Source organism: Panthera tigris, chromosome A3 (assembly GCF_018350195.1).
Source record: "Panthera tigris isolate Pti1 chromosome A3, P.tigris_Pti1_mat1.1, whole genome shotgun sequence".
NCBI lineage: Eukaryota > Metazoa > Chordata > Mammalia > Carnivora > Felidae > Panthera > Panthera tigris.
Window position 1 is genome coordinate 16,869,383 of NC_056662.1, and position 24,756 is coordinate 16,894,138.

The 24,756-nt window shown below is 43.8% G+C and overlaps 1 long non-coding RNA gene across 7 annotated transcripts in view; it reads left to right on the forward strand.

Annotated features, from left to right (window-relative positions):
* Positions 1-24,756, forward strand: part of LOC107179210 — a 104,554-nt gene that overhangs the window by 46,993 nt on the left and 32,805 nt on the right. The window contains exon 1 of one of the 7 annotated variants that reach the window (XR_006215445.1): positions 146-261. The exons of the other annotated variants lie outside the window; for them this stretch is intronic. This is a non-coding gene — a long non-coding RNA (uncharacterized LOC107179210). Of the gene's footprint in view, positions 1-145; positions 262-24,756 lie in introns of those variants that run through there. 7 annotated transcript variants of the gene reach the window in all.

A 24,756-nucleotide genomic window follows, 5' to 3' on the forward strand; every position in this document is an offset into this window, starting at 1 on the left:
TCAACAAATGAATTTCAAGTGAAACAAACCAAAAACCATCCCCCCCACAACCATTCCTCCCCCCAAACACACACAAAAAAACCCAAATGGAGGAGAAACCTATAGATTAAAAAAACCTCCCACTCTTTTCGCTGCTGAAGAGAGAAGCCATATGGAGAGGCCCAAAGAAAGAGAACCCAGGCACCTCAGCTGAATGCAGGGAGGTGTTGGAACTACCACCATGTGGGGCAGAAGAACCGCCCAGTCAAAACCCAAAGATTGGTAAGCAAAAATAAATAATAAATTGCTATTGTTTGAAAAAAAAAAAAAGACTCAAAAGACATTGCAACATGTAGTTGCAACATGTAGACTTTATTAGGATTCTGGTGAATAAACTGTAGAAAAGCATTTATGAATTCATGAGACACTTACCCAGTTGTCAAGATATTGTTTGGATATTTGAGGATATCAAGGACTTATATGATTTTTTTGGTGAGACAGTGGTATTGTGGTTACCTTGTAAAAGTACTTATTTTAGAGAGACATAAGAACACATTTAGGGGTGAAATTATATGTTGCCTGGAATTTGCTGGGAAATAATTTGGAAGGGGTAAGCAGGAGGGAAGGGTAAAGAGGAAGCCAGATCAGCCATGCACTAACTGGCGAAGCAGAATGATGGGTATCTGGGAGTTTGTGACTACAGTTCTCGCTACTTTTGGGTATGTTTAAAGTTTTCCATGATAACATGTAGAAAAAGGAACAATAAACGGCTGATCTGCTCTTCTGGGCACGGCATCTCCTCACCCCTGCAACTCCTATTGCGGGGGGGGGCGGGGGCGGGGGGGGCGGGGGGCCTGAGGCTGGCTGGGTGTGAACTGCACTCCCCGAAGGCTCCAGGAGGTGGCGCCGCCGGTTCTCTGCTCCTTGGCTGTTGCTAGAGGGCTTCAGAGCTACTGGGACCCCCTGCCCCTGCCACCTCCCCAGACTCCCAGAGGCTGCTGGAGTTTCTGCTCTTTCCTACATGGCAGGGTTTGGGGAGGGTGGAACCTGGGTCCAGCGGGGACTTTCCCTTTCCACTGCGTGTTCCAGGCTGCCCCTGACCTCTATCCTTCAGAGCTGTGGCCACCCCTGATCTGCCAGCCTAGGCTGGGGGAGGGACCTTGTCTTGGTGTTGGGTCACCCCACCTGGTCTAGGCTCCTGAGCTCCACCTTGATCTGGGGTCCCTATCCCATCCCCTCTGGCCTCCCACACCTGGAGGTTGAATTCCTGCACCCACTATGGGTCAAGTGTATCAGCCCTGCTGCCCTGCACCTCCACTGCTGCCTGTCCCCCATGCCTTCATTCCAGACCCCTCTCTCAGGGATGGGGAGATGTCCCTTGTGTCTGGGCCTCCAGGTGCAAGACCCCCATTTGGAAGCAGACCCATGTCTATGGGTGGACTTGGCTGTGGTATTGAGCTGAGTGAGCACTGGACCAGGAGTCAGTAAATTTAGGTCCCAGACCAGCCTTCCTGGGGAATAAGTCATGTCCCTTCTAAAAAATGCAGCAGCTGGAACTGTAGAATAATGGTTTTCTGACTTTAAAAAAAAAAATGTTTATTTATTTTTGAGACAGAGAAAGACAGAGCATGAACAGGGGAGGGTCAGAGAGAGGGAGACACAGAATCTGAAGCAGCCTCCAGGCTCTGAGCTGTCAGCACAGAGCCTGACACGGGGCTCGAACTCACGGACCACGAGATCATGACCCGAGCCGAAGTCAGATGCCCAACCGACTGAGCCACCCAGGCACCGCAATGGTTTTCTGACTTTTTAGAGAAGTGAAACTCTATTTCCAGAACCCCAATATGTGAAATCAACAGGAGTGGAGCATCCTGGTTCCATATGGGAGAAGTTTAGTCCTCTGGCCCCTCTTACCCATCCCTCCCCTCAGAGTGGAAAACACTGGGCTTCCTGATCTCTGGGTTCCTTATATTTCTCACTGGCTGTCAGCCCAAGAGTTCAGTTCCTACAAGTTGGTCTCAAGCTCTAATAAGTCCTGGCATCCATCCATCCATTTAACATTTACCAAACTTGTACTCCCTGCTGAACCCCTAGTGAAACTAGTTGACCAGTATGGGGACTCTGTCCTCTATGGGTCCACAGCCTGCTGAGCAGACAGCACCATCTGAGGCATGCCACACAAGCAAGTGGTCCCAAATTCAGGGAACACAGAGGTCTGGATGCCTGCCAGCTTGAGGAAGCCAGGGAAGCCTTCTTGGAGGAGGTGACACTTGAGTGAACTTGAGGAAATGCATGTAGAGAATGAATTGGAAGGGAAGAGGAGGGTCTGGAAGACAATGGGAAACTTTCTTTCTTGATGCAGTCATTTAGAAGGGACTCCCAAAAAGCACAGGGCAGAGCAGTTACTCCAGACTATGGTTTGGGTGGAGACCAAGTGCTTCACCGTAGATACCCTGCATGACACTTTGGATGAGCATTTATCTAACGGGCCACCCACACAGATGAAGCAGTGAGAAACACCACTACAGCATGTCTGGGAGGAAATTCACTTCCTTCACACAGTGCAATTGCCAATAATTGGTGTTGCTGAGAACATGAATAGCTTCATGGGCCCCAAATGAAAGACTAAATCCCAAGTGTTCATTCCAAGTGCTGGGGGTGCATCAGTAAGAAGATGCCAAGATTTTAAAGCCCCCCCTTCTTGGGCAGAATGCCTCTCCATCCACAAATAGAAACTTGCTGAGATTTTAATTAAGAACAGTGTACATAAAACTCACTGTTCCCAAGTAAACAAATATTAAGCAAGATACTTTGCTTTCGTGTTATGGGCTCTTAAGAGATGGGAAAAGTAGGGACAGGAGGGGTGGGTGGAAGATATTGAGGGGGAAGAGGAAGAAAGACTCAGACTAAGAAGAAAATAGATTCCAGGTTGGAGAGGGAGAGCAGACGAAAGGCAGACATATATGCTCCAAAGAAAAGAGAGGAGGAGAGGAGGCAGATGGAAGGTTCTAGCTTCTTCTCTTCCCACAGCTTTCTTTTGTCTCAGGGCCCCACTTTCTGGCTTAGTTTACATCAGGTTCTGATAGCTAGTAGTTTGTTAGTTGGAGACCAATGCTGTTGTTACAGTCAGTTCTTCCCTTGGGCTTTGTAGCAGACACTGGTGATGACTCATACCCTTATTTGGCCCTCAGCATTCCCAAATATGCTGAGGGTATCCTACTTGAGGCACTGGCCACTCTCTGCTCAAGGACTATCCCTTAGCCCTGGTGCGTGGGCAGGCTGCAATTACTGGAGAGTTAATGCCCCTGGAATTGGAGAATAACTACCCAGATCCCTTTGTCCTTCAGTGGGTCAATTCATAGGTGAGTCAGTACTGTCTCCCAGAGTCCCTGTAGGATCAAGTTGTAGTCACCCACGGTGGTAACTGGGTGGATAACATGCTATTAGTTCCATCCCTTCTCTGTCTTTCCTCCCCTCTCCCCTGCTGGTGCCTCCTGGGGTCATCTCCCAAATAAAACACTTGCACCCGAACCCTTGTCTCAGGGTCCCCTTCTGGGGGAACTCAACTCTAAAAAGACTTCATAGAGCACGATTTTATTTTGAGGATTTCATTAGCCCTCCAGAATTAGGCCAAGCCTGTTTGCAATGTGGAGTGACTGATATCCTTCTATTGTCAAGGTTTTGAATTGAGGCTTATTATTGCGTTTTGAAGGTCTCTTGTCTCAGAAGGATGGTTTAGGGTTTAAAAAGTTACTCTGAGACTGTTCAGTCAATGTGGGCTGCTATAATGAAGTACCATAGGCTGAGTGGCTCATAAACAACAGACATTGATTTCTCACAGTTCTGGAGGCTGAGAAGACGGGGCTCAGGATGCCGGCAGGGCTAGGCTCTGGCGAGGGCCTCTTCTGCGTTGCAGACTGCTGACTGTTCTTTGTACCCCTGTGTGGTGGAGGAAGAGCCAGCTAGCAATCTGCCCTCTTCTTATAAGGACACTCATTCCATTTATGGAAGCTCCACTCTCATGAGCAAGCCACCTCCCAAAGGCCCCAGCTCCAAATGCCATCACATTGGAATTAGAATTTCAACATAGGAATTTAGGGGTGGGGGGGTACAGACATTCAGCCTGTAATAGGGACCTTAGAGTTAATGGTCAGTTTACTAAAAAGTACCTGAATGTTTCCATTTGTTTTTTTAATTGTTTAAAAAGCTTAGAGAGAGAGAGAGAGAGAGAGCGCACACAGAGGAGGGACAGAGAGAGAGGGAGACACAGAATCCAAAGCAGGCTCCAGGCTCTGAGCTGTCAGCACAGAGCCCGATGCGGGGGTTGAACTCACAAAGCACAAGATCATGACTTGAGCCGAGGTGGGACACTTGACTGACCGAGCCACCCAGGAGCCCCCTGATGTTTCTTTTTCTAAGTCCTGTGATATATCTGGATGCCTGGGAAGACATTCACTAGAAGTGTGTAAATGCTCAGCTGTGCTCATCGTTCAATCATTCATTCTCTTTCACCATGAAGTAAGTTTTTATGAGCAAACACATGCGTGTGCCAGGCATCCTTGCCCTGTGAACTTGTTCTCCTGAGTAGCTTGAAATTGGGTTTCTGATGAGCTTTTGGTCCATTTGTTTCTTCATTCAATATTTACTGAGAGCTTCCATGTGCCTAGTGCTGAGCTAGGCCCTGGGCAAACAGAGATGGCTAAGGCAAGGACTGCATTTCCCAGAAGCCTAGAAGCCAGAAGGCTGAGATGGACATTTTCCACATATGGTGGAAATGTTTCTTGTGACAGATATACCTGCAGAGTCACCGGGGGAATGAAGGAGAGATGGGCTCATTTTACCTTGGTGGCTCGGAAGGGTTAGAAAGTCTTCATGGAGGAGGGGACCCATGAGTGGAGCCTGGAGCATTGAGGGGAGGCAGAACGGTGTGAGCAGAGGTATGGCAGGACCAGGAGCTGCAAAGGCTGTAGTGAGGCTGCAGCCAGAGAGTCTTTGGTGCTAAGATCTGGGAAGCAGTGCTTCCCAGTGGTTAGGACACAGGCTCTGCCTATGGACCAAAATTCTCATCTCAGGCCTGCCACTGGCTCATGATATAGCCTGGACAGGTTAGCAGCCTCTCTAAGCCTCAGTTTACCCCTCAGGCTAATACTGGGGAAGGACTACCTCCTGCATAGTCACTATCCTGGCACAGCACCTAGGAGATAGTGACTGGTGATAAAAGGAAATTATTTGTTAATGATATGCATCAAGATGCCCTGGCTGGGTTTACAAGAGAATGTAGAATTGAGAGCACTTCACCAGTTTACGTTTGTGTCAGCCGATTACTTAGGGACTGAGGAACCTCTTTGTAAAAGAGACTTGACAGTGCCCCGGGCGGTAAGAAGCAGGAAGTGCACTGAATCGGGACAAAGGGGTGCTACCCCAGAGGCTGTAGAATTGTACCATTTCCATCACCACCAGTGTTCCAATGCTTCCAGGAATGTATCCATCGACACCTGGGCAAGCGCAGGGTGCCCTCATCTCCTGGAAGGACCCAGAACCCCCATGGGGAGTTATCAGTGCTTTGCATTCAGGGGATGGATGGTGCCTGTCTGGGGAGCGTGGGGACAGGCAGGACCGAGTGGCAGCACTCCAGACTTCTCACTTATCGCAAGGCCCACGTCTCACCCTTTTCAGAAGCATCTGTAGAGATGTTCTCAGAGAAGTTGGAGACCTCCCAACTGCCCACCCATCCCGGTGTCGCTCTGTAAACAGGACTGGCAGATGGGCAGTGAGACCTGCTTTGCAGAGGGCCTGGAACATGGCTCTGCTTTAACGGTTTGGGGACACCACAATCTCATGAAGATTCCTTGGATCTGGGAGATAGAAGGGACCAGAGAGAGGGAGAGCTAGGACAGCCCTACATTTGTGTACACAGAGAAATGAGGCTTGGTGAGGTGTAGGGAGTGGCTCAGAGTCACATGGCAGGTCAGGGAGCCTTTGTCTCCCTGGTCAGTATTCTGTCTATACCATTCATAGCTACGTGTTCCATTCAACCTAGGAGATCTACCAGCCTACTGGCCTCACCTCAGCCGGGTGTTCCTCATTCTGCCTCTAGAGTTCTACCATGCTCTCATTCAGCATTTGTCTGTCCGTCCGTCCATTCATCCATCCATCCCTCCATCATCCATTCAGCATCCCTCATTCCTCCACCATCTATCATCCCTCCCTTCATCCCCCCATCTAGCCCAAAGCATTGATGCCATGTCTTTGCCACAGATAGTTTTTGCCATTGGTATACAAAGATGCATATTGGGTGTGTGTGTGTGGGGGGGTAGTGAATTTGGGCTCCTCATTGAAACTGGTAGGTCTGGATTCATAGCTATTCCAGTAAATATTTTGCCTCTGATTTCCCCATCACTCCTGCGTCTACTCATCTATTGAACCAGCCTCCATCCATTTGTAACTTGTAGTCCCTTTGACTCATATTTTCCTTTCCTCCTTCCCATGTGGAAGTTTGCTATCAGTCTGAGCTATCATTGCTGGGCATGATGGGGACATCCAAGGATGACTTTCAGGGCCAAGGGGTCTGGCATGGCTCTGGTTTTTCAGGGAAGATTGGAACCATCTTCAGAGGCCACAGGACATGGAGAAGATGGGAGAGAACTTTCCAGAAAAAACCTTGAGTCACAGGTAAGGGCTACAGTAGTACATTTCCCCCTTGTCTCCTGAATGTCATGAAAAATATTACCCTCTCCTTGGGTTAGTCATGAAAGGGACTTACTCTTTTGTATTTAAGTCTTGCTTATTTGAGTTAGGTCTCTTTGGTTGTAAGTGAAAGACACTCATGTGCTGGTAATAGTTGTAGTAGTAGAACAACATGGAGCCTGAGAGCTCACAGTTTCAACCACCAGGGAGGGATAAGTTCAATTCTGTTAGTTCCAAGTCCAAAATCCCAGGGAAGGGTTCACCTTAGGTCAAGAACCCAGCTGTGGCCAGGGGAGTGAGGTCATAGTATATGAAATGTCTGCTTTTGTAGTAGCCATGGGAGTGGTGGCAAAGGCCCCCACCAAAGACAGTTGGTGAGCTGGGTTGGTGAAATATTTTTTCGATAAAGGTTTGTTCAAAATGCTCATGTGGGAGAGGGTCTGGAGATACCAGTGCCCTTGCTCCAAAGGTGCTCAGTTTGACCTCAGTATATTTAGTTTATCATCAGGTTTAATAAGCTCCTCCAGGCACTGATGCTTGTCTTCATTACCTCAGACTCCAAAGGCCACAGCGACTACAAAGGGTCCTGGGGCTGGTGGCCTGGCCTTTGTGGTATTCGTGGTCTGAAAGAGACAGGACCGTGCCCCAAGCCAGCCTTCCCTCATCCCCTGCTGCCTGTCTTCAAGGAGATGTGTTAGAACAGAAACAGCAGTCCCTGGTATCATACTGAGTGAAGTTCATCCTGTTACTAAGTCAGGACTAAATCAGAACTTGGGGAAGGCATGAGGACTCTTCAGCCTCAGTTTCCTTGTCTATGAAATAGGGACAAAACTTTCACTTTATGTAGGTAAGATATAACTGACACTGCTATGTCAAACTTGAAGGAGCATCAGATCCACCTGGAGGCCTTATTCCTGGGACCCACTCCCAGAGTTTCTGATTCAATGGGTCTAGAGTGGGGCCTTCCAACATTTGAATTTTTAACAAGCTTCCAGTGATGCTGCTGCTGCTGCTCGTTAGGGATCACATTTTGAGAACCATGGGTCCACATTTACAGTGGTCCTCAACTGAGGGCAACTCTGCTCCCCTTCTGCCTCTACCCTCACCCCAACCAGGGGACATTGGGCAATGTCTGGAGATAATCTTGTTGTTGTGATTGGGTGAAGGGCTGCTATTGACATCTAGTGGGTGAGGGCAAGGATGCAAACCCCCCCCCCCCCAAAAGAATTATCCAACCCAAAATGTCAGCAGTGCTGAGGTCGACAACCCCTTTTGTAGAATAAGGCCCTGGTCCTAGTTCTACTTCATAGCTGTGCTACCCTGGCAAAATCACTTCATTTTTCTGAGCCTCACAATCATGGAGAATTAGTTCTAGAAACTTTGTATCTCTAATGTTCAACAACTTTAGTTAACAAACATTTATGGTGTGCCGACTGCATGCAAAACATGGTAGCATCTCCAGGTAAGGGATTTCTCCTATAGGAGATCGCATAGTTGGCAAACACTTTGAAAATGTGGTTTGTGATTCATGTCACTATATGTAAAGACTGCTTTTACAATCGTGCATAAATAGTACTATATTTCCCTCCCTGTCCTTGGTGGAATTTAGAAAAAAACAATGCCACAGCACCATAGCTGTTTATTTTTGTTAATATGTCATCATTGCATGCACTAATGAGTGCTTTTGGGGCATCAGCATGCTAATTGGTGATGGTGACTATGGGCATATGTGCAAATCATCGTAATCAACTTTTTCACACTTGGTTAATTGAAGGCAACCTTTTGTTTGAAAATTAATAAAATATTGATTGCAATTAGTTCTGGTCTACAATATATTGTTAATTAACAGTAGCTTTCAGTGACTAGCTAATTGAGGTAGAAAGTACAGAGAAACTGCAGGAATGGAACAGGCAAGAGCCTTCCTCAGGCAAATGTTTGGCTGTTGTCTTTGGATTCTAAGTAGCTGTTGTGGAAAAAATGGCAGCTCAGCTGGGGTGACCAATGCATCCCAGTTTGCGTGGGATCATCCTGGGTTTTCTTTTTTTATGTTTAGTTTTGAGAGAGAGAGAGAGACAGAGTGCAAGTAGGGGAGGGGCAGAGAGAGAAGGAGACACAGAATCTGAAGCAGGCTCCAGGCTCCCAAGCTGTCAGCACAGAGCCTGATGCAGGGCTCGAACTCGTGAATGGTGAGATCATGACCTGAGCTGAAGTCAGACACTCAACTGACTGAGCCACCCAGGCACCCCAGGGTCATCCTGGTTTTAATTAACACTGAAAGTTTTGTGTCTCAGGGAACCCCTCATGCCTGGGCAAACCTGGATGGTTGGTCACCCATGGCAAACAGAAGAATTAACAAGAATGATGATGATGATGATGATGATGATGATGATGATGATGGAGAGGACACATAATGAGAGGGATAACTTGTGCAAAGGACACAAGGAAGGTTAAAAATATTCATGGTAGCTGTGTAATGCTTCTGGTGATGGCTGGCAATCCTTGGTATTTCTTGGCTTGAAGCTGAAATCTGCCTCTGCCTTCACATGACTTTCTCCACTTGTGTGTCTGTGTTTTTGTGTCCCTTCTCTTCTTATAAGGACACCAGTCCTATTGGATTAAGAACCCACCCTACTCCAGTATGACCTCATCTAACTAATCACATCTACAATGACCTTATTTCTAAATAAGATCACATTATGAGGTACTGGGGATTAAGACTTCAATATATCTTTTGGGGAGACACATTTCAATTCCTAACAATTGTCTAGAGACATAAGTTCCTTGCCATGTGGACCCATTTGTAGGGTATCCTTCAACATGGCAATTGTCTTTTCTTAGAGACAGCAAGGGAGAAAATCAGAGAGGAAGCCAGCAAGTTAGAGGTCTCAGTCTTTTTGTAACTTAATCTCAGAAATGATATCCCATCACTTTTACTGTATTGGAATCAGGTCACTAGGTCTAGCCCACCTTTAAAGGGTGGAGATCTCACAAGGGCCTGAATATTAAGTGGTGGTGTAATTGGGGACCATCTTGGAGGCTGCCTATCATACCCCCCAAGAGGCAAGTTTGCTGGTTTATCCACCAGATCCTACTTTTACTGGTTGAAAGCTGCTCCCAGGGAGTTTTCCTGGGTTTATTCCTGAAAGTTCTGTTCCTGGGAAACTCCTCAGTCCCAAGCAAACCAGGACAGTTGGTCACTGCAACATGAACAAAGTCTGCTATCTGGGCAAAATTGAATCAAGAAACAATGACATACTAAAATCTCATGAGATGTTATGAGATTATATACCTGGATCCAAAATACCAACAGCTGAAATGCATGGAGAGGATGTGGCTTAGAATTACTCATGGAAAATAAATCAGGGGCTTTTCTTTATTATGAGTTCAATTAGTGTCAAGCATTTGATGTAGCCCTCCAAAATCCAAATGTGACAGAGGCATTGCTGAAAGCATTGCTAAAGGAACAAAATTCACAACAGTAGGCAAAAGCTAGGACCATCAGCTGATCTGTTGTCAAAATCTGGGAGGACTCTGCACTGATTTGAGAGGACAAAGTGGGATTAGACAAAAATAAGTTCTCAGCGTGCCAAAGGAAAAGGCAAAGAGCTGGGACTAGTTGTCACAGACAGGCAAAGCGACAAAGGGCACAGAAGTTTGATTTTATGTACAAATTCTTCTAAGAAAAGATGTTCTTGTGGTGAATGTCTGAGACCCACCAGGAGCATCCATGTTGCTATGGTGATGTACTTGGTCTACCAGAAGGAGGGTAGGCTACTGTCTGTAGTTGTCTACTGAAGGGGTTCCTGGGGCAGAGGAGGACACAGGCCTTTTAGCATTTTGTTTTTTTCTGGTGTGACTTTTCCAGATATCACAGCTATGGAAAATGGTTCTCAAATTTGAGTATGATAATCATCTAGAAGATTTGTTAAAACACAGATGGCCGGACCCTACCACCAGAGTTTCTGACTCAGTAGGTCTGGGGTGGGGCCCAAGAATTGTCATTTCAGGCAAGATAGCAGGTAATGCTAATGATGCTTTGCTAGGAACTACTGATCTAGGGTAATGTGGCCCAAAGCAAATATGCAATTATATTAAAGGAGGTTAAAACTTACCTTTTAATCCTACATTCATAATTTTCTCCTAATGCTGTCCTCTCCACCGTGTGTGTGTGTGTGTGTGTGTGTGTGAGAGAGAGAGAGAGAGAGAGAGAGAGAGGCGGGGGAGGAGAGAGAGTTTATCCCCATTTCCAACATCTCATGGTGAAGAGGCTCCCTCTTAAATCATCTAATTGTTAGACTTCTCCCACCAACCTAGCATTCTTGAAGCTGACATGATGTTAGACATTTTTGCCTCTTTATGATGTCTTATCCAGTCATCAAAACTGGGGAAAGAAACATTATGGGTCTTTCCTCTACCTAAACCCTGACTGCACATTAGAATTTCCTGGGATTTAAAAATTCCAAATGTGGAACTCAACTCAAATGAATTAAATCAGGACCTCTGGGGGAAAGTGGGACATCACCAGTTTCAAAAAGTTTCCCCACGTGATTACAATGATGTGATAAAACCAGGGCTGTGAACACTAATCTTATTGTCTGACAATAATCCTTATTGTCAGAGGTGGTAACAGGTCCTATGCACAGATAATTCTAGGTCAGTGGTCCTCAACTTTGGCTACACATTAGAATCACCTGGGGAGCTTTTAAAACTCAATTCTTGGCAGTACCCCAGACCAGTTAACTCAGAATTTCAATGCATAGGATCTATGCATCAGTGTTTTTAATATTTCTCAAGTGATTTCAGTGTGCAGCCAAAGTTGGGAACCATGACCCAGAAGTATCTCTGCATAGGACCTGTCATGGTTCCAGATCTTGGCAGGGGGATGTTAAATGCTTGGCTTAGAGCTTAGGAAATATAAGGTCTGGTTCCAGCCTCAAGCGGTCCCTTGAGATACCAGCACGGCCTAGCAGTGCCGGCTCCTCAGAGGTCTGATTTTCAGGTCTGTAGAGACATTCCTCCAACCTTCTAAGTATTTTTAAAAAAAATTTAATGTTTATTTTTGAGAGAGAGAGAGAGACAGAGAGAGACAGACAGACAGACCGCCAGTGGGGGAGGGGCAGAGAGTGAGGGAGACACAGAATCCAAAGCAGGCTCCAGACTCCAAGCTGTCAGCACAGAGGCCGACATGGGGCTTGAACCCACAAACCATGAGATCATGACCTGAGCTGAAGTCAGATGCTTAATTGACTGAGCCACTCAGGCACCCCCCCCAAATTTAAATATTTATATATTATATATTAATTATTATTATATGATTATTAGTTATTATATATATTATATATAATGCTTTTATTTTTTGGATCTAGCTTCTTTTAACAAGCAGACCAAAAAATACCTAGGATCTAGCTTTTTTTTTTTTTTTTAACCTGGACAAAAGGACAAGACAGAGGAATTCATCCCAAAAGAAAGAACAGGAAGTAGGAGTAATGGCCAGGGATTTAATCAATACAGATATAAGTAAGATGACTGAACTACAATTTAAAACAACAATTATAAGGATTCTACTTGGTCTTGACAAAAAATCATAGAAGACACTGGAGAATCCCTTTCTGCAGAGATAAAAGAGCTAAAATCTAGTCAGGCCAAAATTAAAAATGCTATAGCAGAGATGCAAACCTGAATGAATGCCATAACAATGAGGATGAGCAAAGCAGAGGAATGATTGGTGATATAGAAGATAAAATTATGGAAAATAATGAAACTGAGAAGAAGAGGAAAAGAAACATAATGGGTCATGAAGTTAGGCTTAGGGAACTCAGTGATTCTTAAAATGTAATAACATTCGTATCATAGGTATCCCAGAAGATGAAGAAAGACAAAAAGGAGCAGAAGGTTTATTTGAGCAAATTATAGCTAAAAACTTCCCTGATCTGGGGAAGGACACAGATGTAAAAATCCAAGAAGCATAGAGAGCTCCCATTAAATTCAACAAACCTGGCCATCATCTAGATATATCGAAGTCAAATTCACAAAATACAAAGACATGGCAAGAATCCTGAAAGTAGCAAGAGAAAAAAAAAAGTGCTTAACCTACAAGAGAAGACAGATCAAGTTCACAGCAGATCTGTCCACAGAAACATGGCAGGCCAGAAGGGAATGGCAGGATATATTCAACCTGCTGAATGGGAAAAATATGCATCCAAAAATACTTTGTCTAGCAAGACTGTCATTCAGAATGGAAGGAGAGATAGAGTTTCCCAGACAAGCAGAAACTAAAGGAGATTGTGCCCACTAAACCAGGCCTGCAAGAAATATTAAAAGGGACTGTTTGAGTAGGAAATAAAAGGCCCCAAACCACAAAGACTAGAATGGAACAGAGAATATCACTGGAAATAGCAACTCTACAGGTAACACAGTGGTACTAAATTTGTATCTTCAGTAATCACTCTGAATGTAAATGGACTAAATGCCCCAATCAAAAGACATAGGGTATCAAATTGGATAAAAAAACAAACAAACAAACTTAAAAACAAGATCCATCTATATGCTGCCTACAAGAGACTAATTTTAGACCTAAAGTCACCTCCAGATTGAAAGTGAGGGGATGAAGAACCATCTATCATGCTAATGGATATCAAAAGAAAGCTGGAGTGGCCATACTTATTTAATACAAACTAGAGTTTAAGACAGAGATTGACTGTAACAAGAAATGAAGAAGGGCATTATATCATAATTAAGGAGTCGGTCCATCAAGGAGATCTAACAATTGTAGGGGCAGCTGGGTGGCTTAGTTGGTTAAACATCTGATTCTTGGTTTTGGCTCAGGTCATGTTCTCATGGTTTGTCAGATAGAGCCCTGTGTCTGGCTCTGTGCTGACAGCATGGAGTATGCTTGTGATTCTCTCTCTCCCTGTCTCTCTGCCCCTCCCCTGCTTGCTGTCTCCCTCTGTCTTAAAATAAGTAAATGAGCTTAAAAAAAGAAGAACTAACAATTGTAAATATTTATGCCCCCAAATTGGAACATCCAAATATATAAATAAATTAATAAAAAATATAAAGAAACTCATTGATAATAATACAATAACAGGGGACTTTAACAGCTCACTTACAACAATGGGCAGATCATCTAACCAGAAAAACCAATAAGGAAACAATGGCTTTGAATGACACACTGGACAGATGAACTTAACAGATAATATATTCAGAACATTTCATCCTAAAGCAGCAGAATGCACATTCGTTTTGAGGGCACATGGAACATTCTCCAGAATAGATCACATATTGGGTCACAAATTAGCCCACAACAAATACAAAAAGATCAAGATCATTCCATGCATATTTTCAGACCACAATGCTATGAAACTTGAAGTCAACCACAAGAAAAAATTTGGAAAGACCACAAATAACATGAGGGTTAAAGAATATCTTACTAAAGAATGAATGGGTTAACTAGGAAATTAGAGAAGTAAAAAAGTACATGGAAGCAAATGAAAATGAAAACACGATAGTCCAAAACCTTTGGGATGCAGCAAAGGCAGTTTTAAGAGGGAAGTATATTGCAATACAGGTCTACCTCAAGAAGCAAGAAAAGTCTCAAATATGCAACCTAACCTTACACCTAAAGGAGTTAAAAAAGGAACAGCAAATAAAGGGAAGGGAAATAATAAAGACTAGAGCAGAAATAAATTATATAGAAACAAAACAAACAAACAAACAAACCCAGTAGAACAGATCAACGAAACTAAGAGCTGCTTTTTTAAGAGAATTAATAAAATTGATAAACCCCTAGCCAGACTTACCCGAAAGAAAAGAGAAAGGACCCAAGTAAATAAAACCATGAATGAAAGAGGAGAGATCACACCAACACCACAGAAATACAAATAATCATAAAAGAATATTATGAAAAACTATATGTTAACAAACTGGGCAATCTGGAAGAAATGGACAAATTCCTGGAAACATACAAACTACCAAAACTGAAACAGGAAGAAATAGAAAATTTGAACAGAGCCATAAACAGCAAAGAAATAGAATCAGCAATCAAAAATCTCCCAACAAACTAAAGACAGGGCCAGATGGCTTCCCAGGGGAATTTTACCAGACAGACATTTAAAGAAGAGTTAATACCTATTCTTTTCAAACTGTTCCAAAAAATAGAAATGGAAGGAAAACTTCCAAACTCCTTCTACTAGGCCAGCATTACCTTGATTCCAAAACCAGACAAAGACCCCACTAAAAAGGAGAATTACAGGCCAATATCCCTGATGAACCTGGATGCAAAAATTCTCAAGATACTAGCAAATCAAATCCAACAGTACATTAAAAGAATTATTCACCATGATCAAGTGGGATGTATTCCTCAGCTGCAGGCCTGGTTCAATATTTGCAAATCAATGAATGTGATACAACACATTAATAAAAGAAAGGATAAGAACCATATGATCCTTTCAATAGATGCAGAGAAAGCATTTGACAAAATACAGCATCCATTCTTGATAAAAACCTTCAACAAAGTAGGGATAGATGGAACATATCTCAACAAAGGCCATATATGGAAAACCCATGACTAATATCATCCTCAATGGGGAAAAACTGAGAGCTTTTCCTCTGCCATCAAGAGCAAGACAGGGATGTCCACTCTTACTGTTTAACATAGTACCGGAAGTCTTAGCCTCAGCAATCAGAAAACAAAAACAAATAAAAGGCATCCAAATCAGAAAGGGAGAAGTCAAATTTTCACTATTTGCGGATGACATGCTACTCTATGTAGAAAACCTGAAAGACTCCACCCCCAAATTGCTAGAACTAATACATGAATCAGCAAAGTCACAGGATATAAAACCAACATACAGAAATCTGTTGCATTTCTATACACCAATAATGGAGCAGCAGAAAAAGAAATCAAGAAATTGATACCATTTGCAATTTCACCAAAAACCATAAGCACCTAGGGATAAATCAAACCAATGAGGTGAAAGATCTGTACTCTGAAAACTATAGAAAACTTATGAAGGAAATTGAAGAGGACACAAAGAAATGGAAAAATATTCAATGCTGATGGATTGGAAGAACAAACATTGTGAAGATGTCTATACTACCCAAAGCAATCTACACATTTAATGCAATCCCCATCCAAATACCACTAGCATTTTTCACAGAGCTAGAACAAACAATCCTAAAATTTCTGTGGAATCACAAAAGACCCTGAATAGCCAAAGCAATCCTGAAAAAGAAGGGCAAACCTGAAGGCATCACAATTCCAGACTTTAAGCTATATTATAAAGCTGTAGTTATGAAGACAGTATGGTACTGGCACAAAAGCAGACACATATCAACGGAACAGAACAGAAAACCCAGAAATGGACCCACAACTATATGGTCAACTAATCTTTGACAAAGCAGGAAAAAATATCCAATGGAAAAAAGTCTCTTCAACAAATGGTTTGGGGAAAACCAGACAGCAATATGCAGAAGAATGAAACTGGACCACTTTCATACACTGTACACAAAAATAAATTCAAAATGGATGAAAGACCAAAATGTGAGTTAGGAAATGATCAAAATCCTAGAGGAGAACACAGCAACCTCTTTGATTGCAGCCAAAGCAACTTCTTACTAGCCATGTCTCCAGAGGCAAGGGAAGCAAAAGCAAACATGAGCTATTGGGACTTCATCAAGATAAAGAACTTCTGCACAGCAAAGGAAACAATCAACAAAACTGAAAGGCAGCCTATAGAATGGAAGAAGATATTTGCAAATGACATATCTGATAAGAGATTAGTATCCAAAATCTGTAAGAACTTCTCAAACTCAACACTCAAAAAACAAATAATCCAGTTACGAAATGGGCAGAAGACATGAATAGACATTTTTCCAAAGAAGACAACCAGATGGCCAGCAGACATATTAGATGCTCAATATCTCTCGTCATCAGGGAAATAGAAAACAAAGCCACGATGAGATGTCACCTCGTACCTCTCAGAATGGCTAAAATTAACAACACAAGAAGCCACACATGTTGGCAAGGATGCAGAGAAAGGGGAGCACTCTTGCACTGATGGTGGGAATGCAAACTGGTGCAGCCACTCTGGAAAACAGTATGGAGATTCCTTAAAAAGTTAAAAGTAGAAGTACCCTGCGATCCAGCAATTGCACTACTAGGTATTTACCCAAAGGATAAAAAAATACAGATTTGTGGGGGTTCATGCACCTTGATGTTTATAGCAGCGTTATCAACTATAGCCTAACTATGGGAAGAGCCCAAATGACTGATGAGCATATGTATGTAAGCGTCTGACTGACATAATCAGGAGCCTGATTAGGATTCTCTTTTTCTCTCTCCCTCTCAACCCCTCCCCCGCTTGTGCTCTCTGTCTCTATCTCTCTCTGTCTCTCAAAATAAATAAATAAACTTTAAAAAAATAAAATAAAAAATAAATATAACAAAATAACCCTACAATTATACTAGAAAAGATCAAGACAAAAACTCTCAGATCATACCACTAAAAACCAGAAGAGGGGGTGAAAAGAGAGTGAGGATGCATGAAGGAAGGTATTTTCTTATCTTTCATAAAGGGAGTCAACTGCTATTTTTTTTAGTTTCTGAAATTAGTATCTTCAGAGATGGATGCAAAGTATGTTATTTAAAGATATAAAAATAATCAACAGTAGAACTAAAAACATTCTGTTTACCAAATTAGCAGAAGGTAGGAAAAATGAGAAAAAGAGAAGCATATAAAACATAAAACAAAAAATGGAATTAAGGCCAAAGATATCTGTTATGAATTGAAAAAAAAATTCTATCCATTAAAAGAAAATGACTCTCATGTTGGGTAAATTCAACCCAGATCCAGCCAGATGCCACTTCAAGGCACATCCCTGAAATTAAATAATTAAGGCACAATAATCACAAATACATTGGACAAATGAAAAGAAGGCAGGGGTCACAACACTATTATCAGAGGAAGGGGAATTCAAGGTAGACATTACTCAATGAGACTAAGAAGGTCACTTGACAAACTGATAGGGGTTTCATCCACAACCAAGATATAACAACCTTGAGTGCAATATAGCTTATAAAAATATACAGAAATGAAGTTGGACATGCCAATCAGAAATTGATAGAAAAGCAATTAGTGAGAGACTTGAAAGTATTCTTTTAATTCTTGACAGATCATATTGATGAAAATCTAAATTAGATTATTGAGAGTATTTAAATAACAGAATCACTTGAACGCTGTGCATGAAGACTAAAGCCCTGTCTCCCTTTGGTTCTGGAAGAGTGGTCAAGAGTCCCCAAATGTCTTTTGTAAAGTGGGTCTTGGGGTGAAAAAGGGAGGAAATCTGCAGATGATGGGAAAGGCAGGGTTTGGAATCCCTCAAGCCTGGATTTCTGACTCAGCCCTATGACTAACTGCTGTGCAACCTTGGGCAAGACACTTCACTTCTCTGAGCCTCAGTCTCTCCTGCTATAGAATCTGTAAATGCTTCTTACAGAGTTCTGGTAAAAATGGAATGAGGCCCCCTCTAGGGAATGGGCAGGACTTGATCACAGAGCTACATATCCATATCTGTATAGTAGGATTTCTCTGCCTCAGTGCTACTGACATTTGAGCTGGATAATTCTTTGCGTGGGGTGGGTGGGGGGGCTGTCCTGTGCATTGTAGGATGTTTAGCAGTATCTCTGGCCTCTACCCACTAAATGCCAGGAACACTCCCTCCCAGTTGTGACAACCAAATATGTCTCCAGACATTGCCAAATGTCCCCTGGTGACAAAACTTCCCCAACTGAGGACTGCTGGAATAGAGAGAGATGTGGAAGAATGCTCTCCAAAAATGGATGATTTTTGTCTCTGGGTGGTGAGATTTGGGGGACCATTTTTGTTGTTCATTATAGCCTGTTCTGCATCTTTGAATGCAAAATCTACAAAAGTCCATACGTTAAGGTGGTGAGTAAGACACAAATGTGCAGTGTTTTATTTCATTATTATTTATTTTGTGAAACCATAGGCCAAGCAGCACTCTCTCTGTTCTCTACTCTGGCTCCTATGAGGAGATACTTGTTCAAACCTCTTTTGTGTGTGACTAGTTGTCTCATGGGAAGAACACCATCAATGTGGGCTTTCTGTCCCTCCTTCAGCTCTTTACTGCAGGAGAACATGGGGGTGATTAGTACAAAGTCTTCCTCTACAGGGCAAGCAGAATGGAGCAGTCTTTGTGCAAAGACGTTACAACTTCATGATTTTATTTCAAACGAGTAGACGTGCAATTTGTTAACAAAAATCGACCAAAGAAGCATGCATTAGGCAGTAATCCACCTGAGCTCCTAGGCTTGTGGCAAAAATCTCAAAGACCCCAAAAGCGTAGCATCATCATGTTTACATCACAGCTCTGAAACGAACATGAAATGTGCCATTGAGACTGATTTCTCCATTATCCCCTTGCGTTCTGATTTTTAAAAGATATCAAAATTCCATTTTTCCCAAAGAAAGGGAGCGCAGATTCACAGATTTCATTACCAACTTAAAACAAATTGAGCGAAAAATTAGGGAGAATGTTTTTTCATACGCAGCAAAGGCCTCTTTTTAAAACGAGCAAACATCTGTGCACTTAAGTACCTTCTGTTAAGGTCTAAGGAAGTCAGTTTCTGGAATATGTGTGAGTTCATTGACTCTGCCTCACTTTCAACTACTGAATAAGAAATGAAGAAGTCATCCTTCAGTTTTTTTAAAAAGTGTAAAAAAATGATACATCTGCCAAGAAAGTTTGGATGGGGCATTTAGATCTTATAATAAACAGATGCAGAATGCAGCATTGGGCTGGAATCGGGCCAGACGCTGGGGCAGCATTTGGATTTTCTGTTCTGAATTTTTATTTATTAACTTAGAAATGTCATCTAGTGCTCTTTTTCTAAGTATTAAAAGATATTTGTTCACATTAAAGCTCTGCTACTGTATTCAGTAGCCAGTAGGCACGTGAGGTTATGGAAACGGTAATTGCAATTAATAAAATCATATAAAAAATTCAGGCCCTCAGTCATATCTTGCATGACATATTTCAAGTGCTAATAACTACTTCCTACCATATTGGACAGCACTGCTCTACAGGGTTTGGAAAATAAAGACGTACATAAAGGAGAAATGATAAAGGGATTGTATACCTGTGGCCTGCATCTCAGAACCACTGTTGTTGGAATGTGATGGATTACCTCCTGACATTTTTTTTATTTCTTTCCATATAAAAATTAAAAAGCTGTTTTAATTGGGGTATATATTATGTATAGTAAGTATTTTCTTTGGGTATCTCACTTTCCATCTAAACTTATTTCATTTTTTTATTTTATTTTATTTTTTTTTTTAATTTTTTTTTCAACGTTTTTTATTTATTTTTGGCACAGAGAGAGACAGAGCATGAACGGGGGAGGGGCACAGAGAGAGGGAGACACAGAATCGGAAACAGGCTCCAGGCTCTGAGCCATCAGCCCAGAGCCTGACGCGGGGCTCGAACTCACGAACCGCGAGATCGTGACCTGGCTGAAGTCGGACGCTTAGCCGACTGCGCCACCCAGGCGCCCCTCATTTTTTTATTTTAGAGAGAAAGAGAGTGAGCATGAGCAAGGGAGAGGAGCAGAGGGAGAGAACAGAGAATCTCAAGCAGGTGCCACACAGAGCCCAAAGCAGGGCTCAATCCTAGGACCCCGGGAGCCAAAATCAAGAGTCAGATGCTCAACCGACTGAGCCACCCAGGTGCCCCTCTGTCCAAACTTCTCACATGAGATTTTCCCCATCTTAAAATACATTCTTTGAAAACACATGATTTATAAAATTTTCTGCTGCGGAGGGTAATTCTTATTGTAGGAAATTGAAGTAAAGGGAAAGCAAAACTCCCCCTAAATCTTACCACTCAGAGATCAATATCTTCAGCCTTTTGGTGAGCATTCTTTCAGATAGTTCTTTGGACATAAATACACAGATGGGCATATAAATAGCCAGCTTTATTAGGGATGTTTCCATGTCAGTGAATCTAGAGATGCATTATCCCTTTTATTAGCTACAGATTGTTTCAAGACACAGATGTCACATTTGACTCTTGTTGCTACATCTATCAATACCTCCTTGCCTTCTGCAGTGCTGTCCTCTTCGGGATTTTATTCCCCCTTCCTTTCTTTCTCCCTTTCCTCCTTCTCACTTCTCCCGCCTTCCATAAATGTTTTCTGTGCCTGGCACTCTGCTGGTGTCAGGGATAGAACAGTAAAGAGAATAGTTAAGTTCTTGCTTTTAAGGACTTTGTATCCCAGTGGAGGAGGCAGAAAGGAGAATGGGCAAAGGGAAGAAATACTAACAAAGAACAGTTCCTTACAGGTTGGGGGAAATGCTAGGAAGCAGGCAGCCTGGCGGGAGTGGGTGTGGATGGATTCAGTCCTCAGGCTTTGCCTTGCTTGCTGGCTGGTTCTGGGCAGTGGAGCAGGCAGGTGGCTGCCCCAGGAAAGGGACAGATAGATGGAAGTGGTGTCACTGGGTCTGGAGTGGTCAAAGGCACGGGACCTGGAGTCCAGATGCTGATGTTGCTCTAGACCAGTGGTTCTCTTCCCCTGGAAGACATTGGACAATGTCTGGGGACATTTTTGGTTGTCATAACTGGGGGGACAGGCTACTGGCATCTAGTGGGTAGAGGCCAGGGATGCTGTTCAGCCTCCTACTGTGTACTGACAGTCCCCACAATAAAGAGTTATCTGGCTCAAAATGTCCATGGGACTGAGGTTGAGAAACCCTGCTCTGGAAGGCACCAGGACATAGGGTGGAGAGGGAGACTGAGTCTGGAGGTGGGTGGGGAGTCTTCAGGAGGAGGGACAGTGATGAGAAGGGGACAAGAGAGCTTGAAGAAATAGCTCTACCTGGCCCGGGGAAGCCTGGCCCTGGCGTGGCCGCTAGTAGCTGTGAGGGTGCTTACTGAGGGTGCTTACCCCGGATTCAGATTCGGGCCCTAAGGTGTGTGTGCATGGGGGAGGGGAGAGGGCCCCAGGGCAAGTGGGGGTCTGGGGGACAGAGAAGTCAGGCAAGACAAAAGGCTTGGTTGCTGAGCTTTTGGTGAAATGGGGTTGGGTTTGTTTACATCAAAAAGGGGCTCCTGAGGGCGCAAGAGAGGTCTGGGAGGGAGCAGTGTGATGAAAGTGGGTCAGGCTGGAGGAAGCCTGGAGCTGTGTGGTGGTGGCCCCTGGGGCAGTGACAGGTGTGGTCAATTAAGTTCCTCTGAGTCAGGAGGTCCTGGGTACAAATCCTGCCTCTGTCACAAACCAGCCGGGTAAGTTTGGGCAGTTGATTTGACCTTTTTGAGCATTAGTTTCTTGGCAGGGTTGCCGGGAGGATGAAATACGATGGGGCATGGGGCGGTGCTCTGTAAACTATCAAGTGACGTCCCCGAGGGAAGTAGAGTGAGAAACAGCCCTTGAAAAAAGAGACAAGAGTTTTTGGGCAATGGACGCTGACCAGATGCAGCCTGTGAGGGGACGCGAAAGATACTTTGGATTTGAAATGTCACCAGAACAGGCTCTGCCTGTGGTATTTCCGTGCTCACTGCCCGAGGCTGAGTCAGGAGAACAGCTGATAGGACTTGAGACCTTCACACCCCTCCTGGAAGCAGAAGGGCAGTGAAAGCATGGCGAAGGAAGCTGGAGGAAGAGCCGGCTGAACAAGTGTCCTCTCTCACGCGTGGCCCCTCTGTGCTACCGGACCCCGGGTGATGGAGGGCTTGGGAGACAGCGACCATGGCCTGCCCACCTGGGAGCTAGGCTCTTTCCTCATGTCATCTCACTTAATCTGTACCACAGTCTTGGGGGGGGCACTTTTTAGCCCCATTTCACAGATGAGGAAGCTAACACCCAACGGATGAATTCGCCGGCCCCGCGTCACATGGCTCACAGATGGCGCTGCCAGAATTTAAACTCAGGCTGGTCTTTCCTATTTGAGGAAAGATTCTCTTCCGCTCATGTCTCCCCAGCTTCCTTCATGAAGTTGATGCTGTAGAAGATGTTAGTTTAGTTTTGTTTTGTTTTGTTTTTCAGATAGGAATAACATAAGAGCTGTTTGGGACCCAGGCCTCAAAGGGCCAATGATTGTGGCCCAGTGGCCAGGGGTGACCTGAGTAGAGTCAGGTTGTAGCCAGATGGTAGCTGAGCCAGAGGCTCAATGCCTCCATCCCCTCCCCATCCCAGAGGGAACCACTTTCTCATTTCTATAACCGTGAATTCGTATTCCAAGTGGGGTTTTGTAAGGGTGACCAACATGTTCTGGTTTGCCTGAGATTTTTCTGGTTTTAGCACTGAAAATCCTGGCAAACGAGAGCAGTTGGTCACCCCAGTCAAGCCTCATGCTCCAAACAGGTCCCTTCCTCTGCTTCACAGAACCCATGGCCTCTAACAAGGGGAGCTTTGGTCCCCAGTAGCCATCTCCCTTGGTACTGAAGGCAGGAGTTAGGTGTTTCTGGTTCTCCTGACCCTCAGTACCATCAGACACCATCAACACTCAAGGTTTTATTTATAAGTAGGACGATGAAGAGAAGGAGCAGGGGTAGTTGACAGTGGGTGGTGTGGAGACTCATTACTCCAAGTGGGGTCCGTGGACCAGGCACACCCATAGCACTGGGATCTTGATAGAAATGCAACATGCCCAGCACTGCCTCCTGTCCCTGCCTTCCCTCCTTCCAGACCTACTGACTCAAGATCTTTAACAGGCTCCCCATGTGATCTGTGTGCCCACTGGGGTTTTACTTCTCCCATCAACGATGATCATGCTCCCTCTTTCCATCCTCAAGCTGAGACCCTCCCCTCAGACCAACCAGAGAGTGGTCTCAGAGAGCTATTGCTAGACTCACAGCCCTTGCCTATGGAAGGTTCTTCATTTCATCATGCTTAGGTTCTGATAAATTATTGAACCAGGTGAAAGTTTCCTTCCATCTCCCTGAAGTAGATCGGGAGAAGCATCCAGTACATTAAACCCTCTCCCATTTCACTCAAACCCAAGGTCATCTCTCGTCTGGATGGAGGGAGGGCGATTTTAGCCTGTATTGAATGCGTTCCTCCATTCTCCCTTAAGGATGGAGCTCTGCACTCACACCCAGCTTCAGGCCATGAATTATTGAAATCTGAGAAACTTGTATTTGGTCAGTCACGTAGGCTTGGGGTGTGGGGAGAGAGCAGGGCCTCAGAATAGTGCTTTATTATTTGAGAAGTTAAAACAAAATAAAAATACAAAAGTAGTAAATTGGCACGCTCGCTGCTGGGATAATAACTGTGAACATCTTGTTATATTTACCTCAAGTATATTTTTTTTTTTTTTATTTTTTTAAAATTTTTTTTTTTCAACGTTTTTTATTTATTTTTGGGACAGAGAGAGACAGAGCATGAACGGGGGAGGGGCAGAGAGAGAGGGAGACACAGAATCGGAAACAGGCTCCAGGCTCCGAGCCATCAGCCCAGAGCCCGACGCGGGGCTCGAACTCACGGACCGCGAGATCGTGACCTGGCTGAAGTCGGACGCTTAACCGACTGCGCCACCCAGGCGCCCCTTCCTCAAGTATATTTTTAATAAAAGATAAAACATTACAAAGTTGAAGCGCCCTTTGATTGACATCCTCAAATTTTATCCTTTACCCCTTTCCCAGAATCAATCGCTATCATGGCTTTCATGAATAGCTGTGTTTCCTTCTGGGCAAGCCTTTTAAAAGAAATTGTTTTGAAACCTTTGTGTTTTTATATACATATGTATTATATTATAAATAATAGATACATGGGGTTGTTTTGTGGAAATGCATTTCAATATGTACATAAATTTGCTCTGGGTCTCTTTACACCTGGCTTTTTCACATAAGGCCACTTTTGACCTCTATTCTTGTTGATAAATTTATCTCTAATCCATTTGTTCGAACTGCTGCAAGGTATTCTGTCATGTGGATAGGCCATGTTTTGTTTCTCATTTTCACCTTGTTGCATATTTAGATTGTTTCCAATTTTTCACCATAACAAACAGTGCTGCAATAAGCATCCGTGCCCTGGATCTCGTCCGGCACACGTGGTGGTGTTTCTCTGGGGCATGT